The sequence below is a fragment of the Bacillus rossius genome, chromosome 15 (assembly GCF_032445375.1).
Source record: "Bacillus rossius redtenbacheri isolate Brsri chromosome 15, Brsri_v3, whole genome shotgun sequence".
NCBI lineage: Eukaryota > Metazoa > Arthropoda > Insecta > Phasmatodea > Bacillidae > Bacillus > Bacillus rossius.
In genome coordinates, this window is record NC_086342.1 from 45,885,829 (window position 1) to 45,906,928 (window position 21,100).

The 21,100-nt window shown below is 34.6% G+C and overlaps 1 long non-coding RNA gene across 1 annotated transcript; it reads right to left on the bottom strand.

Annotated features, from left to right (window-relative positions):
* Window positions 1-1,381: 1,381 nt before the first annotated feature.
* LOC134539575 (uncharacterized) lies at window positions 1,382-14,378 on the bottom strand. The gene is made up of 4 exons (XR_010076332.1): window positions 13,848-14,378; window positions 13,473-13,686; window positions 11,092-11,176; window positions 1,382-9,638 (listed from the first exon to the last, which is right to left on the bottom strand). It is a non-coding gene; the product is annotated as an uncharacterized LOC134539575 (long non-coding RNA).
* Between the last annotated feature and the right edge of the window lie 6,722 nt (window positions 14,379-21,100).

The window sequence follows — 21,100 nt, forward strand, 5'->3', positions numbered from 1 at the left end:
GTTAAAGTTCAGTATCTCATATCCAAGTTTTTCACTTGATCCCGAGGTACATGATGCTTGCTGTTTTAATTTAGTGCGTTGAAAGATCCTGAACATAACGAATACTTGTAATATAACAGTGAATAATAATCTTAAGATTATTACTAAATATGCACTTTCTTTCTATGAATTAAACACTTAACCTCACAATTATTATTAATAAGTGTTTTTGATATCCACCATGGTCGTGCTCTTATGAAAATAAAAACAAAGTCACGAAGTTGGCCGAAGGTGAAGTCTTCGGGCATGTACGTTTTGGTCCTCAACCCTTTGTGAAATGTAGGCTTCCCCAAAAACACAAATGGTAACTACAGCAACTGCACTCTGGCGGGTGTGCACTAGGGATGGGTAGTTCGCGAACTACCAGTTCATTTGGAACTGTTCTGACGAGCGAACTAGGTGACTAGTTCGTTGTCACCAAAAACAATCGTTCTTTCGTTCTTTGCGTGTTTCTCTTCTCCTACTATGTTTGGTCCTTACTGCGCATGCGCGAAAGATCCCTAGGTGACTAGTTCATCCTGGGACCGCTACTGCTCTGATACAAAAGTATCGGATACTTGTAACTAGGTCATTACTGTATCAGTATCAGGTTGGAACAGATACCGAAAATTGCTGTAACAAACGACCTCTATTCCTGGGACCGCTACTGCTCTGATACAAAACTATCAGATACTTGTAACTAGGTACATTACTGTATCAGTATCAGGTTGGAACAGAAACCGAAAATTGCTGTAACAACCAACCTCTACTAGTTCCCTGTTACCAAAAACAATCGTTCTTTCGTTCTTTGCGTGTTTCTCGTCTCCTACTCTGTTTGGTCCTTACTGCGCATGCGCGAAAGATAACAACCCCCCCCCCCCCCCCCCCCCCCAAATCATACCACTGTCGCCCAAAATGCCACGTCTTTCTTTCTTGCTTTCTTCCCTCTCTTACGTTTGTTCTTTATTTGGTCTCGCTTCGTCAGTTGCAAGCAGAGACTCCCGTTCCAAGTACTGATCTGAACTACGAAGACCGAAGAGAAACTACGAAGACCGAAGAGAAAGGGAGTACATATACACACTGAACTTTCTAGTTCAAAGACATAGATAGTTCACACAGTAAGTTTATTTAATTGTGTAGTTAGGCTGTCGGTCATTATTTTCGTTTAGTTCTTTCTTGCGCAATGATGTATCGTTTGACGATCGTGAACTCTTAATTTTTATCTAATATTCTTTAGACATTTACATTACATATTGGCATTAAAAAACGTGTCACGTAAATAAGTGTAATTACGTTAAATTTCAGATAGCCTATACAATCTGAAATTAAACTTTAATTACACATAGACCACACATTACAAAACTACACTAAAATTTAAATAAACATAATAAAACTTACCTAATACGAAAAAAATCAGCTTAGGTTGTCACAGATGAGAAAACACTATACTATTATTTTGTTTTGTACACATGTGAAAATAAGTACTTTACTTGCAGAAAATAAATTAATACACATTCAAAAATGTAAGAAGTGTGTGAAAGAAAAACAATATGATAGTCGCTCATTTGTAATGGGAGATATTGTTTACAAGCATCGGATTACTGTGTGCCTCTTTTATTTATAGAAAAAGAAATGCCCATAAAACAAAATGTCTGTAACGATTGTGTTGGTGTCATGTATGGAATATTTTGTTTAAACATTGGAAATAGTGATGGGTCGTTCGTTAACGATTCGTTCAAAAAGAACGAATCTTTGAGAGAACGAAATCTTGCGATTCGTTCGCGATGTAAAGAACCGGCTCTTTGAGAGCCGGTACCTTGAAAGATTCGGAAGAACGAAAACGCGGAGAGAACGAGAGAACGAGATGAGAGAACCGGTCACGCGCCCGGTCTGATTCGTTCGTAAAATGATTCATGACGTCAGGAGTCTGAAGAATTAGCAATCACAGCGTGCGCATGTTCACAAGAGCAAACGATAACTGATCAAATAAAATAGGGTAACATGAAAAGTATCTATACCTGAAAATGTCAACTGTTAAGTAGTGGTTTAAAATTGCTTTTTCACATTCACATACACAAATTTGGAAATAAAAAACTAAAAAAAAAAAAAAAAAAACCGTATGAATTAAAAAATATGGAAAGTAACTACAAATGTTCACACTTACCATTTTTGGGTTAATTAATGTACTTCATTTGTTTCTCTTCATACTGAATTGCAGTAGTATTAAATTTTTGTCTTTTTTCTCTAAATGTATTGGTCTACATGTAAACACTTTACTGTCACTAGAGTGTAAATAGCCTATATATTAATATTTGTAACTTAAAAAGTAATAAAATATAAATAATCTTGTTTCATATACGCAACTGTGATTCACTGGCTACGGAAAGCAATGTTCAAATTCAAATACAAAAACACGTACGTAATACTCTAAAGGATGAACAAGTTACGACACCTGATAAAAGAGCCAGATCCCATACACAGAAAAGAACGAATTGACCGAGATGAACGAATCGTTCTGAACGAATCATCTCACGGAACTGATCCAAAAGAACCGATTCGGTCAAAAGATCCGTTCTGCCCATCACTAATTGGAAACCGCGATACAGTCCGCGACCGATGTAGTTCAATAGAACGGTTCCTAAAGAACTAGTCTTTGAAGTGACTAGTTCAGAACGAACTAGTTCTTTCCAAAGAACTATATTTCCCATCCCTAGTGTGCACCATGGAGCTAATATACAGTAATGCTCCTTGGTGTGCACAGGACTAACAACATTGTTCACTCCCCTCCTATTGTGTTACCGCCCCATGGTAGAGTGCTTGCCACCGAGCACTTCTCTACCCAATTGCAGCACTGAGGTGAAGTTAGATTCGAATCTCAGATTCGTTTTCCAACGCGTACCATAATTATAGTACACCACGATAAAACCGAACGAAAATGATCCCGTGCTTCAGTGCAAGAAGGACATAAGGGAATTATATGGTAATTATGTATTTATCAAAAAAAAATTATTATAAACAAATTAAATAATTAAAAACACTTAAAAAAATTTAATATAATTGTAAAACCGGAGGAACGGGGTATATAAAATACGTTTTAAAAAGTTTACTGCACCCTATATAGAGAACAGTTTAGTACAAGCAATTATCACTGCCAAATTGTCGAAATCGGCAAGTTCAAGAAGTTATTTAAGGTGACTCGAATTACGTACCCTATAGAGAAGTAACTCACCTTAAAATACACACATTTGAGTAAAATATAGCATATCAGATTCGTTTTGACAGAGGTTTCTGCTGCATATACAGTCAGATAAAATTAGCAATATTCTCTACCAATGTTTCGAAATCGCCAAGTTCAAGACGTTTTTTAAGGTGACCGGAATTGCGTACCCCATAGAGACGTACCTCACCTTAACTAGCACACATTTGAGTAAAATATAGAATTTCAGATTGGTTTTGACAGAGGTTTCTGCTCCATGTACAGCCCTGTCAAATTAGCAAAATTCACTACCAATGTTTCGAAATCGCCAGGTTCAAGACGTTTTTTAAGGTGACTCGAATTGCGTACCCTATAGAGACGTACCTCACCTTAAAAAGCACACATTTGAGTAAAATATAGCATATCAGATTCGTTTTGACAGAGGTTTCTGCTCCATGTACAGCCCTGTCGAATTACCAAAATTCACTGACAATGTTTCGAAATCGCCAAGTTCAAGACTTTTTTTAAGGTGACTCGAATTGCGAACCCTATAGAGACGTACCTCACCTTAAATAGCACACATTTGATTAAAATATAGCATATCAGAATCGTTTGGACAGAGGTTTCTGAAGATAGAAATAACAAATTAAATCTTTCACTGTTTACATGAGAATGGTTGCTTCCATTAGTTACATTAAAACTATCATAAAATCGTGCACCTTTTTAGTTGGTTAGCTAAGGTGGCTATCAACACCTGGAATAGCTGATTTTCAGCAAACTGAATAATTTTGGGAATTTTGAGGCGCTTGAGAATTTTTTTTTTTTTTGTAATTTTCTCGCGCCGCAACATTTCCATAAATAAAGTAATAACATTCGGAAAATACTTTGTTTGAACTTTTTGGACAGCCTAAGGGCGGCTTGCAGAGTCCCGCCTCAAAACTCCGAGAATTCTCCGAGTGCGAGTGGAGTGTGAGTGGAGTTCGAGATAGAATTGAATGATATTACTCGAGATTTCTCCGTGCGTTGCAGTCGTCAAATGGAGGTTCCTCGAAGCCGAGTGGAACTGTTACCACACGCCCACGGGGAAAAATATTTCTCTCGATGTTCACCGCCTTGTAAATGTAATTTTTGTCTTTTTTATGTTGGTGATTTCATCCGAAACATCGATAGAGTTTTCCCGCTTCACTCTTTGAATTTTGAAAAATGGACCCGATGGGTATGAGAAAGTTTAGTACTGAAGAAAAGGATATATTGTGCAAGCTAGTACATAATCATAAATGCCTTGAAAACAAGCGAAGCGATGTCACATCAGTGACAGCAAAAAAGAAAGCCTGGGAGCAAGTTGCGACGGAATTCAATGCGCAAGAATTCGTGCTAAAGGTAAAGTTTAGGTTCAATAAGGATGCATGATAAAATATCGCCAGGTTTGTACGCAATTTTAATCAATAGTTTTATCGTTGGTTAGAACTAAAGTACCTATCTGAAATAATTTTTGTCTAATGGCCTAACTTCACACTACAGAAAGGTATGTTTATAAATTAATACTGCTTTTTTTCAAACAACATGTGTATGCTACTTGCTACTGGCGTTAAAACGTACACTCCTACATGTATGCCAGTTGAAATTATAAAAATCGTTAGATAATTCATCATTTTACCAATCATTATGTATGAACCCAAGCTGTGACCAATTATTTTGCTAGTACACAACTGAATTGAATTAAACATGTGTCGGGGTAATTATTCCATATCACATATCCAAGTTTACTCCTTGATCTTGATGGCATGATCATGTGTTACACGATGCTTGAGTGTGTTGAAAGAGCCTGAAGATAACAAAAACCTGGGTGCCACACACAAACAATCTCGGGGTCTTGTGGGAATAATTTCCTTGATGTGCATTTTACTATTATCATCATAATGCTACAAGTTTGTTTTGTCCAGGTTCCTTCAGTGTACTAAATTAAAACAAGCATAATGTACCACAGATACAATATATACGGTACAAGATCATTCCATCTGGATGAAAGAATAAACTTTGATATTACACTGAACATTTACTCAATAAACTTTTATTTATTTGTTATTATTTCAGCTTTAACTTTTAACAATTAAGTATTAAGAAAGTTGGACACACTAAAATATCTAGTGCATATTTAACTTTAGTCACTATTTTAGGAATTTATGCTTATTCTTTTATAGCGCACTTCGTTGCACTAAAAATATGAAGATGAGGAGGAAGGAGCTGGCTGCAGAATCCCGGTACAAAATGGGAACAGGGAGTGGACATTTCATCCTCAGCAAGCCTGCACTTGATGCAGCAGTGCACTTAACGGAAAATCTTGGTTTTCTCTGGGACAGTGATGCTGTTGCGGTGGAAGAGGCAGCTGCTGCAAAGATCACTGTCCCAGAGGAGACTGCTGTGGAAGATGTGCCTCATGATCCAGCTCCTGCTACTTCAACTGCACCAGTCCCTCAGACTTCTGCCCAAGGCAACTATTTGAATATTGTATTGTGTCTGTTCTCATACTTCATTCAAAAGTAGCAAAATGTCCAGTGTACTGACTGAAAACATTTGAGAAATTAGAAAATGGTGGTTTGAGTACTAATGATGCTTGATTGTCCTGCAGAACACAATTTTTCATTCCTAAAAGTAAATGGTCAGGATAAATACATTAATATGCCACATATTTTATAACAAAACAAAAACAATACACACAACATTTAACAATTAGTAAATAATTTCTTTACAAATTTATAATGCAGGAAAAAAAAACTAACTTGAAACAATATAATTATTAACCACAAAAAAAAATTAAGTTATGTATAGTTGTGTTTTTTTAATTTTATTGTGCTATCTAATACAGGAAAGAACCTCACATATTTATTGTAATTTTTAGTGATTCTGAATAATAGATCATTTGTTTTACTGAACGTACAAATTAAAGATTGCTTACGACTATTGAAAGTAGGTATTCTAATTCCAGTATTGTGAAGAAAATAATTACAATTAATTGTATTTTTGTAACAATTGTGCAAAAATAACTCATCATATCATCATTATGCTCCCCGATGAACTAACACATTGCTAAGGGTAGATGGCAAAATAGTTTGTGTTGGTTGATTGTGCAAAAGCCACTTATCGTAAGTGATAACAAACAGAATATTGTACAAGTAATGGGGAAAAGGAGGGATAGTACATAACGTAGTAGTTATCAACATTAGGAATGACTGACACCATCAATCTGAAGTCTGGTTACAAAATTACACTTTATAATGAATGTTTCAATCATATGTATTTGATTAATACTACACCCAATTCAGACTGAACATTTATATGCATTAGTTGAATTCTATCTCATTCGTGCACTTAGAAATTATAGGCTGATGTATAATTTTTAATAAATAACATTTATGTGATAGAATCTTCAAACCCAAACCATAAAGGTGAATACTAATTGGCATATCTCAATAAACATCTTAATTTAGAGGCAAATTTGTTAAACATTAATCTCAAAGCAGATGATTATATTTTGTTTCTCATCCTCACTAAACATATTTGCATTCTTTGTATATTTCAGAAGACCCAGCTTCAGACAGTTCTTGTGAGGATGTTGCTCCTACTCTTCAGCCTCGATGCTCTACTACAGCTGCTAATTCACACTAAACCTTTATTTTGTATTTGGGTGTATGATTTTCAAGAGTCAATTGCATGCCAAATAATGTTAGGTATATTATTATTAAGTAATATATTTCATACAAAGCAGACAATTGTATTGTTGTTTAAGAATTTCATGTTTGTATTAACTATGGTAATTAAAACCCAGCAACATATTCGTAGCAGACGTAGTTTTTTTTCATATATTATTTTTCATCACACTCTCATGAGTCATCAACTTACCTACCCAGTGGCAATAATGTTTCACTTTACGTAAAGTTGGTGAATGGAGCATTGTTAAATACATGCAATAATATTAAACCCATAAAGAGAAAATTGAGACGAATAAGTCAATCTTCACTTGGGAAACATAATTAACTTTTCCATCCATTTGTACATTTATGTATTTTGTTTTCGTTAAATGTATCTACTGATATTTTAGTGTTATCAAATTTCAAAGTGAAATCTCGTTCCTAGTTATTTCAGTGATTAACCCCAATTGTACAGAATTCTCTGATACCACACATAAAATATGAGCATAGTGTATATCTAAAATGTGTAGCCCTGGTGTTTACTTAAACCATCACTTGCATTTACTCAATAGGTTCAAAGTTAGACAGCAAAATGTGCCATTTTGAATTTAACGGTCAACAAAATGAACAATGAATTGGACAGTTTTGTTATACATAAATGTTTTTCACTTGGACCACAGCACTTATGAAAATCAAAGGACTTTGAAGTGACCCTTAATAAGAGACAAAAGTATTTACTATTTATGTACAAATATATATATATATTTATTTATTTATTATAAAACAGGGTGTGCTGAATCACAAAACGTATGAGCCAGAAAGAGTTACAATAACATGTCAGGTTTACTCAAAGGGGTACGAAACACACATTAATACCACATCCCGTAATTCAAAATCCAAAAACATCAACTCACAGAAATTGAACATTTTCAGATGCATACTGAAAGTAATAAACATAAAGTAGCGGTATGTGAAATATGTATGTAATGTACATGTATGTGTACATGAAATGTTTTAGCTGATGGAAATTACATATGGCATGCAATATAAATTAATGTGTGTGGCAGAGCATTTAAATAAAAGTAACAATTTAAATAAATAATAACATGCAAAGTTGACCATAAAGTATTTTGTATTGTGTAACCATATTATAAATACATGAAATACATATATAGTAGCAGCCAATATCAGATCTCAAACAGATGGCTAAAGGTCTCCAGAGAAACATCAGACAGAAATGTACAAGAATTATGAAGGGCTTTTAACACTGTGTACTATGTTGTGATTTGTGTTAATAGTATTGAAATACTAAGATCGTGAATAAAATTAACAACTTAAAAATTGTTGCCACAAGAAAGAACATACACTACACAATCAATTATATATATATACATTAAAATGTTATAGTTCAATAGGTTCCATAACAATTTTCTTGATATTATCTTGTTATGTATTAATGCATGATTATTAAACAATTAAAACAACTGTAACAAGGAAAATTTTAAAATGTAAAATCTTTGCTTTTGGCAATGCATTTAAAAGATTTGTAGCTGTACTTTTGTATTTTCATAACTTTACCCTTCTTGTCAAAAATAAAAAACATTGTAGAAGAATATTGTTATTTTTTTTAAACAAACAAGGGTAGTTCAGTGGTAAACCACATGAGTGCTTACTACAAGCTTAGGCAAAGTTTGCCCACAATTTCCCTGAAATGTGTTTGTCTAAATAACATGCGAAATCATTAAATAATAAATTATCTTCAATATGATGTAATTCCTGCATGTATGAATGTTCCTGGTCATGCCCACCGAGGATGATGTCACTGCTCTGCACACACAGCAACTGCACGTTGCCGCTGAGGGGCAGCACCGAGCACTTGAGTGGAGCCACGACTGGCGGCAGCAACAGGAACTGCAAAACAATCAACTAATTTTCAATGTTCCATTTGGAAACTTTCTTACCCAACACATCAAAGTATTTCAATCATGAAACCAGTTTTTACCAACTGATTCCCAATGTATTTTGCATAATAGTTGAATTCACAGTTTCCTACCTATTTTCACCACACCTGTATATCTAAATGTTACTAAACAAATATATTTTATATTACTTTTCTTTCTTAATATATAAACCATTTTAACTAAACAAAAGTAAAATGAAATAATATCCTGCAATACAATCCTATATCATAGGTAAGTGAACAAAATTAAACTTGAGACAACATAAATATGTTTGCACAATAATACTTTTAACAAAACATTACCTATTTCATCAAGTTAAAATACAAAAGAATCAAAAAGCAAAAATATAAACAAATGTACTTCTTTACTCAGACATTTGTAAAAGGTTGCATTATTAGAAAGTTCATGTAAAATTTCTTAATTTAATTGAAATTTGTTTACAAGTTGGAAACAAAATGCCAGGGCCTGTAGGTATGTGAAGGATTAAAGGAAATGCAATGGAATGGCTTAGCAACAAATGAAGATATATCATTGAATTATTCATAAGTAGCCATAACAATGAGTGCAAAAATCATAAAATATTCATTCCAGCCAAACAAACCTAATATTAAACGGTACGATCATGGTCACTGAATTCAAAAACCCACATGAAACAATGTGTGTAAAAATCATTTCAAAACAGCTAATTGAAATGCCGGATGATGAACTCGTTCCTGATGGCCAGGCGCGCCCAGGTCGAAGAGGAACTGGTGGGATTGGCACATCATTGTTGGCCTGTAACAAACCAATCAATATATTACAATGCAGGCAATAATTGTTTATAGGTACATTATCATTACTATAGTGTAAATGGTCTCTACCTTAGCTTTGTTTCAATTATAAAACATGTTTGTTTTACACACACTTGCACGCACGCACTCTCACACACATATACACACATATACACACGCAAGTTGTGTATAAACAACAGAAGACACCATCAGAAAAATACAGCAAAAAGCTTTTCATCTGGCATGCTATGGTTTGCCTTCTGTAATGTAGCACCAGTCGAGCCCCTCATTTGCAGATTTCTTCAGGTGGATTTCGCCAGTAGACCTTGGCTGCCAAGATGTCTAGTTGGCTTCAATGTTTATTGCCATTGCCTGTTTAAATATTTGTGCAGTGTTCCTATTTTATAGCTGTTTATATATCACATGTATAGGTACAAAAACATTTGTATTTTCAAAGAGGAAGTAATATGGAATAAACATCATTGAAATTCACAAACTGAACAAGTATTTGTTTTATGCACTTCATTTGCAAATAATACACTAAGTTACAGGGAAGAAATCCCAGGTGTCGCCAATACTAATTAATAATATATAACAAAACACTTCTCACTTGCAGCTCAGCTTCTTCCACATAATCATTGTGCCTGATACCAATGTTGTGACAAATGGCACAGGCAACAATGATAGCTGCTGTTGTCTGCAGCTTGTTTCGTAAAACAAGCTGCAAGCAGGGAAAGCGCTGCTTCCAAACACTGAACATCCTTTCCACCAGATTCCTCGTCCGAACATGAGCCATGAGTACCTGTGTGATTACCTTAATGTGTATCATTACTACACATAATATGTACATTATACACATGTAAAACATGCTAATTCACACTGTAATCAATAGAGACAACCTTAATATCACAGTTGAAACCAGCAATGGCGAATGTCACAAAAGTTTTAAATTAATCTTCCCTAGTGCAAATAACTTTCAAAGAATGTATTAATACCATATATATATATATATGTGTGTATGTGTGTGTGTGTGTGTGTGTGTGTAAACATATATTTGTATGTATAGATTAACTATCTAATATAATTTCCAAAATGTAACATTAAATTAACAATAATTGAAAATATGTTCATAACAATAACGATCTGGCTGTAGAAGAAAATGTTTCTCCCTTGCTTGGTGGTTTTACAATAATAGATGTTTGCACTACAAAACTTTGCTGGAGTCTATTTGCACCATATTTTACTTTGCCAAAACAATTACGTTGAAGTTTAGAAATGAGTAAAGCTAAGGTGTTGGAGCAACAAATTTTGTTGCGAGCTTTAAGAGTTAGTATATGGAGATTAGTCCAGTTATGACACATTTGCAAACAATATATTATATGTCTTTCACATTATTTAATTTAATCACACTTGCAGCTATAAAAATGCTGTTAGTGTTGTTATGAAATATGTCATACCTCTGCTCTGCATCTGTACGTGAACAGGTATGGCAACTGTGGGTCTCCCAGCAGCAGTCCCTGCACACGCCCATCTTCGAATAAGCTAGAGAACATTTCAAGAATATCATAAACACAAATTGTTTCAAACTAACCATGTTTTTCTAGTTACTAGTAGTACATACAATTGTGACAGCTATTTATATATGTGTATAAAGTCTAAACATATACCAGAAAGTGCCACTCCCACTACTGGAATAATTTGGGTAAGGCACATTATGCTTCCTTGAGCAAAGATTGGAGCAAATGTCACACCTGTCCACCAACAATTTGATGTTATTCTGAAGAACAGTCTGTTTTCAGTAAAAAAAACTTACAATTCCACTTTTTGTTTTTTTAAATATTTCCTCACATTTACATTTCCTTAAAATCATACTTTCAGAACATTCTATTACACCTTATGAACCTACACAAATATTAGTGTAAATTGTGAGATGAGTTGGTTACATTGGCCATGTCAACCAATCATGAATACAAGTGAACAGTTGGTTAGCTATGTTAACAATGCTATACATTAGAAAGAATGGATAGTATGAGGTTTAAGTTCTGTATCACATAACCAAGTTTTTCCTTTGATCCTGATGGCAGGTTCCTGTATGTGTATACATTGGTCCTCAGATAATTGAAGTTTGCTGTTTTAAATTACTATGTCACTAGGTAATGGACAAAAAAAAACACTTGTCATGTAACAATTAATTATGATCTATTTTACATATATATGTGTGTGTGTGTGTGTGTGTGTGTACGTATCAACACACACAAAAAAGGCATTTCCACAAGACCAGAGACATAATTTGTTTGTATAGCAAAATTCTAGGTTTAACCCTTAGCCGGAGACGTGAAAATATTTGACATATCTGGTGACGTGGTGCCCCTCAGACCCCAAAATGTTTTGTAGAAGTTAACTGATTAAAAATTATTTTTGTTTCATGTAAAATTATTCAATGCATTTTTTATACTTATTAATTAAATTAAAAAATAAATTAGTAAATAATTATTTACCAATTATAAAATACAATTTTTTTCCATTGGTGCTTGCTCAAATAAATCTAAAAATGCCTATTTGTAATAATTGCTTTTTTAAAAAAAATAAGCAGATGGTAGCCTAAAAGTTGTATTTGCTATTCAATATAGATATAGTGACAAAACAAAATCTAGAAAACTTCTATGAATAATAAGACTTTTTCATAAAATCTACAACAGATAAATTTTCCCAAAAAAAGAAATTACTTTTTTCCCCTCCAAATATTTTCCTTGCATAACCAATGCTTAAACCACAACAAAATATATAATCTAGCTAACTAGAAAGCACATGCATACTTATATATTTTGAAAATTTAATTTTTACATAAAATATATTAGCCGAACATTGTTTGAAAAAATGAAATTTGTACGAAAAGTCACTCTGTAGTAGAGTATTTGTTTGCTCTGCAATCATCACACATTGCTTTTCCACACACACTTTGATCACTTAAGTCTCTAAAAATATCTTTCAACCACTTAGAAATAGTTTCGTCATAATCTGGATCGCCCACAAGTACACATGTTCGTTTAGAAGCCTTTTTATCACTTCTGAGATAGAAACATAACTGGTGACGTGGTGCCACTACGACCCCAAGTTATCTTTGCGACCTGATATCTAGCGCCAGACAGCGTAAACAAATCTGACACTGCAGGAGGAGACTATGTGATATCCAAGCGAAAGGTAGATGGTACCACAAGCAAGTGCCTTGAACTGCACATAGATGGCAGCAAGTTAAAGTTTTGCTGGGGTCACGGAGACCCCACGTCTCCGGATAAGGGTTAATGTCAAGGATCTTTTGACAGTAAAACAGCATTATGTACCACATGATGAATTCAGAGCCAAGGAATGAACTTGGTAAGGTGATATGGAATAATTACCATGTAGGTGACCTAACCAATAACTATTTCCAGGTTATTTACATGTACCTAACCTTGCAAAACAGACCTTTTTCTTAATATCATACACACATCCTTACAACTTGTAAAAGCTATAAAATACTCAAAGCTACTTAAGGTATCAATTTAATTCGATAATACAAAAATGTCAGTTAATTGACACAATAATTTGAGGATTTTAATTTTACATAATAAAGGGTGGCTTTTAGAATTACCAGATTCAAGAAAACTCTCTTGACAAATTGAAATACATTACAATCAAGCTACATGAAAGAACTATGTGCTAACATGAATATTGTATTAAATATTGAAATAAATACAAACTAGACAAATTATTACAATTTATCTCACAGTTCACATATCATATTAAGGTCTGTCACAAAACATGTTTCAAAATGCCTTAACAATGTTTACCTACGTACCTGTATACTTCTCCCCGAGCACCGCCGGGGGTCTTGATTTTAATGTGGGTGCAGTCACTCCTGTAACACCGGGAAAGTGTTAAAATCGTAGCTTGTTCAATCGAAATTCATCGCCAGTGGGAAACCGTATCAGATGTCGTGCATGTTGCGCTAAACCGACAGAGATACGTCTGATCATTCGGGAAACTGTGGACTCGCTACCGTCTGTCACCATCTGTAAATAGTATTTCACATTGCACCGATATGTGCCTATGCAAACCACAAATTAAACACCACATACTGAAGTGCACAATAGGCTAACCTAGGCAAAGAGTGAGAGATGGTATTATTGTAAACAAAAGGTATTGGTTAGTAACTATAATTTCTACTGCTTACCTGGAAACTGCCTGTTGCGTAAAATCGCAAGGCAATTAGCAGCTGCAGGAAAGGCGGTAGCAATAATCCTCGACGACTCCGTGGTTCTTCAAACACTAGCAAAGGCAGAATGTGATGCCGAACAACATCCTTGGTAAAACGATATCGTCGTTTGAACTGCACGTCACTAAACCACTCTCGTGAATTTTCAAAATCCCTCAAATACCGACGTGGATCCCTGGCAACGTTTCTTTCTTCATTTTCTGGAAATACTTCATCAATTAAATCAAGAAATTCCACAACAATTGGTTCTAATAACGCAGCCATCTTGAATTTTTTTCCATATTTCACTCCGAGGGCCCTCGGAGTGCCCTCGGAGTGTGGTTGCGCGTACACTCCAACATTCCTTCGTTTTTACTCGGTTTCATTCGGATATTACTTCGTTTTTACTCCGTTCTCGACTGTGCAATGAAAATTCCTCCACTCAAACTCCACTCGCACTCGGAGAATTCTCGGAACGACTCTGCATACTGCAGGTGTCGCCGCGCACGACCCCCCTCCCCCGCCAGCCCTCCCGCGGAAACGTGTGAATTTCGCGGGAAACTGAACCGGCCAGGTTCGGGACAAATCGCACATTGAAACATGATTTTGCAAAGACTTAATTATTAATTAATAAAAAATAATGTTTAATAAAATCCTGTGGAAAAACATAATTATAACAATTTGTTGTAGTGCGGCGGAAGGATATGCCACACCCGGCCGGATCCTTCCGCCGGCGCAGCACTCGTTGCACGGCGATCGCCTCGACGCACGCACTACACTTAACTGCGCGCACGGGCGCGTTCGGTGCACACGCTTCTAGGAGACGTTGATGAGGCATAGCGGTCTATGCGACATAGAGGAGCATTGGCGGTCGGCGTCAAGTTTATTTCTTAATATTATATTGTTCTTGTAAATATTGATTGGGTGGGGTCACACTTCCAGTGCGCTGCCTCTGTTAATGTGGCAGAGTTCTAGCTGACTTTTTCTTGTGAAGCAGTGCGCAATAACGTGGTTTGAAAACAGCGATGGCCGTGGTCTGCCAAAGGTTATTTCATGTAAGCAATAAGAAAATGGTTGTAGTTCTTAATTAAATTATATTTATGGCTCCACATGCGAACGTAAGTAAATTTTGGGCAAATGTCTCAGAAAAATAAGATGACAATAACTTGTTAATTTAATAAATGAGTTTTCTGTAAAACATTTTATTGCACTACATTTAAAATAGAACTTTTAAGATCGATTGAAAGCTGTTTGAAAATTCTGGTCTTTAGTTACATAATTATATAGTTATTTTGATTTTTAATAACTATAAAATATTATATTGCCCTTGAGGCTGATATGAGTAAGCATATTCAGACAGCAGAATTTTTTAAATAACATAATTTTAGTCGATGTGATTTTGAATATAAATATATAGGTAGCTGAAATGCTGTATATTTTTATTGATATATCTTTAAACATAAAAATCCCGTGTCACGATGTTGGTCCACGCTAATCTCCGAAACTACTTAACCGATTTTAATGAAATTTTGCACATATACGTAACTTAGTCCAACTTGAGGGGTAGGATAGTTTTTATCTCAATTAATGACCTAAATATTTGTTTTTTCAAATGAAAATTTTTTTATAGGACAAAGGCTCATATACATACAAACAGCAATTGTGTGTTATTTCTCTATGTTCACCATACTCTCATATAGTGCTATACATTTCGTTTTAAGGGCAAGCTTCAAGGTCGCGGTTGTGAATCATGGTCACCAGCTAGTGAGAGCGAGAGATCGCAGACAGAGATATGACCGTGGCAGCGAGTGGGCTGAAGGGTGGAAGGGGTGCGCTGGCGGGATCACGTGTTCATCCGGTGTTGCCAGTTCTGTGTCCCACTGAGGAGAACAGCCGCGTGCCTAGCTAGGGGCGAACTTTCGGCGAGGCACACCCACTCCGCAGTGTTTCAGCACTAGAAGCCCGGGACAGCAGGAATCTTCATTGGGCATCGTATAGAGCAGGGTTTTTTGGAGATGAATTCAGATACTAAATTGATAACGTATTTTTTATATATTTTTTAGTTATAATTCTACAACCAATGGTCAGTTAAACTGGACTCTATCACATGTCATGTTCAAGGATTACGTGCACTTACACGTCCCGTAACACCGTAACATAAGCCCCGACACTCTGGTGGGTTTTCCTAGAAACACACATTTAATTTTATGAGCAAACCTATTTTTTTTTAAATTTAGAATATTTTAACTTCTCCACATAATGTATGCGAATATTACGCTTGTGACCAAATGTTTGAATTATATATATATATATATATATATATATATATATATATATATATATATATATATAGATTCGAGTTATAGGGCAGGAATATTTTTTAAATATTAAACAATTTGTAAAATACTGAATAATTTAACAGTAGTCGAGATGAGTCAAGACACAAAATATATTTTGTAAGAAATAAAACATCCTGTACATACATATACTTGCTACACATTGACAATTTAACGAAATGTAAAAAAATTAAGAACCTAATACATTGACATTTTAAAACTTAAGTTTATAAAACAATTGCCAAGTGCAAGTACAATAGGCAAACCAAGAGCCCCGTATCGTTCATGGGTATTTGTTTTTAACTTGCAAACTTATAAACTGAAGTTATATATATATATATATATATATATATATATATATATATTTCCTTTTTGTTTCCTATTACCAAGGAAATAATGATATATCAGCATTTATTTATACATACAGAGATTTTCAATTAAATAAAAATTGTGCTTAATGCATGAAAAATAATTTTATATATATATATATATATATATATATATAGACAAGCTGCAGTACCCGGCGTTGCCCGGGCTGGACACAGGGTGAATGGGACCTTTTTCGAAATAAGATGTAGATAGTAATTGTCTTCTTAATTTGAATGTCAAGTGTGCAAAATAATTTATATCACTTTCAGATCCCGACAGACGTTTTGCCAGTGCATAGTTATTTACCTGTATACATCTCAAAATTGGTAGTCTGTATGTAATCTAGACTCTATAAAGCACTATAGAAAAAAAGCTGAAAAATAAGAAATTACTAATATTGAAAGGAAAAACCATATCACTGATAGTAGAAACGCAGTTTACATCAGCATAGAGACCAAAAGACATGTATATTACTAGAAAATCCATTTCAATAAATAAATCAATTTTCGTTTTTTTACATCATAGTATACACAAAATAAACAACTACATATAACAGTTCTTCGAAATTCATTGTAAACAATATTTTATTAGGTATGTCTCCACAGAACATAAAATATAAACTTCAGATAAAATTAGAACCTTAAATAAAACTCATGAACAGTTACTTCCAAAAATAATTTTTTCTCTCGTTTAACTTAATGTTTTCGATGTTAGAACAAATTTGAACACAACAGAACATTTTATGGCTAATCGTCCAGAGTTTCAAAGAACAAAAATATCTTACTTCAATTATATTTACATTCAATTATCCCTGCTGTTTCCAGCTCAGTTTTTAACGTCTGATTGCTATTTCTCTACCAAGCTTTTTCAGCTTCCAAAATGTAGTCTGGTTCTCTAATGGCTCTGCCTATGCTTTGATTTGGCACCACTACCTCAGGCAGTAAACACCTACGATAAAATCTAGTCAGTTTCGGCAACATTTCTGTTTTCCACATGAGCTTATAACTTTCTGCTCTTTCTACGTGTAAATTCTGACGAACGCCGGACATTACTACGAAGTAACAATATTCGCGCTTTGTTGAAGTCCTTTGCAGCTGATAAAAATAAAGGTGTGAACGTTTAAGAATTAAACTTCCATCGTCATTCACACGAAGAAAAAACTTTCTTTGTCTTATTGCAGATTCTTGGAGCCCTTGGTCAACTACAGAAGGCACACACTTGATTTCAACAATCGCATTTTCTTCGACCACAAGTCCGTCGGGGCTAGCACTCAAATATCCCTATTATAGATCCAAAAATAAATCACATTTCTGTACAACTAATCCGGTTTGTGCTTGAAACCTCTGAATGGCAATATGCTCATTGCGACGACCGTATTCCATTGCCAGTGTCGAAAACGGGGGCTTGTTAAGTAGGTAACTGTTTAACAAGATTTGAACAGGACGTAGATTCTTTCCGGCGACAAACAACGCCAAAATGACTGGCTTTTAACCGCACATGTCTCATTTTGTGCCATAGCTCACAATCAGCTTGCATTTTTGTTCGTTCTACGATATTATTTCTTTCTTCCAAAGTGACTTGCAGTGATGGGATGCAATCAACATTAATTACATAAGTTGTTTTGTCAAGAAATGATACTCCTAAATATACTAACATTGTGCACCTGTTAGATGTTAGACATGCAATTATAACATGACATTAATAATATACATTTTGATACTATTCATTACTGTTAAATAAAACTATATAAACGTTAATTATGTAACTTTTTCAGTCACATTGTATCAAATATAAAACGTGTGTATAATCACAATGGCAGTCCATCGGTGAGTGGGCAAAGGCGTCACCAAAACTCAGAAAATCTAATTTAGTACTACTTTTAACGTAAATAGATTCTTACATTAAGTGAATTTTTAATAAAAAGTTTTTTTTACGTATACGTCTAAAAAAAATATACACATGGTAAAATTTTTAAATGGAATAACATAAAGAATATTTTACAGAAATATTTCTGGATTGTTTTCTCAGTTTCTGTTTTATAATCTATTGTCGCTGGCAATAAGTGCCAGCACGTGAAATTGACAGTAAAGATTACAAAAAATTTTATAGACATAAAATTGCATCCTAATAAAAATGGTATTTATAGCTGCATATAAAAATCAAATTTGTCCCGTATGCATCCACACTTTTACGGTTAACATTGTCACTAGCACACAAGTGTAATGTATCATTAATAAATTTTTAATATATAGGCATATAGATATTATTTTTAAGCATAAAAGAAAACCTTAAATCCGTTTGAAATATGTTTAGAGCAAATATATATTTTTATAACTGTTAATAATGTTAAAAATGAATTTCCAGGACAGTCAGTTTTCAGCCTTATTTTAAAAGTTTTACAGTAGGTCACACATAAATTTCTCATATCCGTGTATGCATAATAATAAATATAACGCTAATGTACATAGGTACCTTTTTTATTTTTAGCATACGTGCCAGAAGCATTTTCTTTTTTGCGGATTTCTTTCGCCTTGACAATTTATTGTGGCCGTTTCTTGGGGAATTTTGTGCTGCCCATAATCGCACACTGCGTACCAAGACTTGATAAAACTTCGTTCAATAAGTCACACGTAGTACTACACAAGAGAGAATGAGTGACCTCGGTGAGACGCTGGCGTCACACACCTTCCCCCATCCCTTCCCAACATGATCGGTAGCCGAGGGCGCAGCTAGCCACGGACCTCGACGCCATCAAATCTTTTTCTTAAAAAAAAGTCTAATTGACAGAATGTGAGTTTCGCTAGATTTTTTTATCTACACGGCTCTACCAAAAATATCAAAGTTTGAAACAAATGTAATCGTTTGTGCGTCTTCAGAAACATTTGAATTTTCAGGAGCAGCCTAAATCTAAAGATAGCAAAAACTATTCTGTGTTATTTTTAAAACTCGCTATTAAAATAAAATTTTTATCAAGTGTGTGTAGATATTCAGATAGGAATTTGAGATCTCTTGTCATAATAAATGTGAAGTTAAAAAAATTAATAAGCATTTGGTTTAGACAGGATTGTTTCGAAGAAGCCTCGGTGTGCATAACAGTGTGACATAAAATCCTCCTAAATTATATATGAAAAAACGACTACAGAAAAAAACTATTTAAAGTAATGTACAAATTTAATTTGTGAAGACGAACTGCGTAAGCACAATTTTTATTATTTTTAATGCATGACCATCATGCTATCAGTTTTTGTTTTTATTTGCTGTCCTGTAAAGAGTTAAACACTAACCACTGAAGTTGTAAATGCAGAACTGTCACTACCCCGCGCGCAAGGCGTGTCCGTCTCCCTGGCTCAAGTCGCGAGGGGTGGGTGACCTTCCAGGAAGGAGCTGGCAACACGGCAGCCTGTCTCCGCCACCTCGCGCGTCATCCTCTCCCCCTGCCACCCCTCAACCACAACCATGTGCTGGGCCAACACCCTCGGCCTGCTTTCGAAACGGAGGGAGGCGTGTGACGTCAGCAGGAGTGGTCCTAGCCTGCCCCGGCCGGCAAGGGTCGAGCCTAGCGCGCGCACGTGTTCCTTCCCTTCTGTAGCTTGCCAGAGGTCAGTTTTTGTACAGATTTCGTGCTGAGCGGTCAGTTCACATGCTGGTTCACTGCTTTGTTACTCGATGTCGGATTTTGCTGCAATTCGAACCGAGCTATCACTTAACATTCCGTATAGTCGTTGTGTCGAGATGTGGGTTTCTTATGTGATTTGGAACTGAGAGATCAGTTAACATGCCGTATCGCTGTTGTGTTACCGAATGTAACGAACTATAAAACAAAAGCATTTATAACCAAAGAGAAAAAAATAAATATAATACAGTAAAGCAAAGGCCTATTAGAATTATATTTGAAATTTCCTGCAAGAAACATTAAATTTACAAGTCACTAATACTCACGCTATATATAAACATGTATACTTACATACATACATATACAGCCACTTTCAAATTTATAATGCTATTTATATTTAAACTACCATATATATTGGAGAAGGTAATATTTAAATGAGTTATGCATGAATGTTAAATTATGAATTCTTTAAAAATACTTGAAAACATTTCAAGGAGCAATTTTCTCTTAAAAAATAAAAATGCCTGATTTTAAAAATCATCATTTAAGGAATTTAGAGGGAAAAAAAACATTTTTAATTCGATTACATCATTGTTTCATGTATAGAATGTTAGATGTTCATATCTTCTGTATGGGCCTTTTTGTAGATAAACATGAGAATTCTGATGCATAGTGTAAGAGAAAACGATTTTTTATTTGTTTGTTAACTTTACAAATTAATACAGGTTAACATAAATTGCATTTAAATTTACATTTTTTCGGTAACTCTGATAACTAAGGCTCATTTTGGTTCAAAATTAATATGTCTATTTATTCGTGAGACCATGAACTAATTACGTTGGTACATAATTTTTAGTTATAGCTTTATAAACATTGCTAAAAGTTTCATAGTATTATTTTTTCGTATTGTTTTG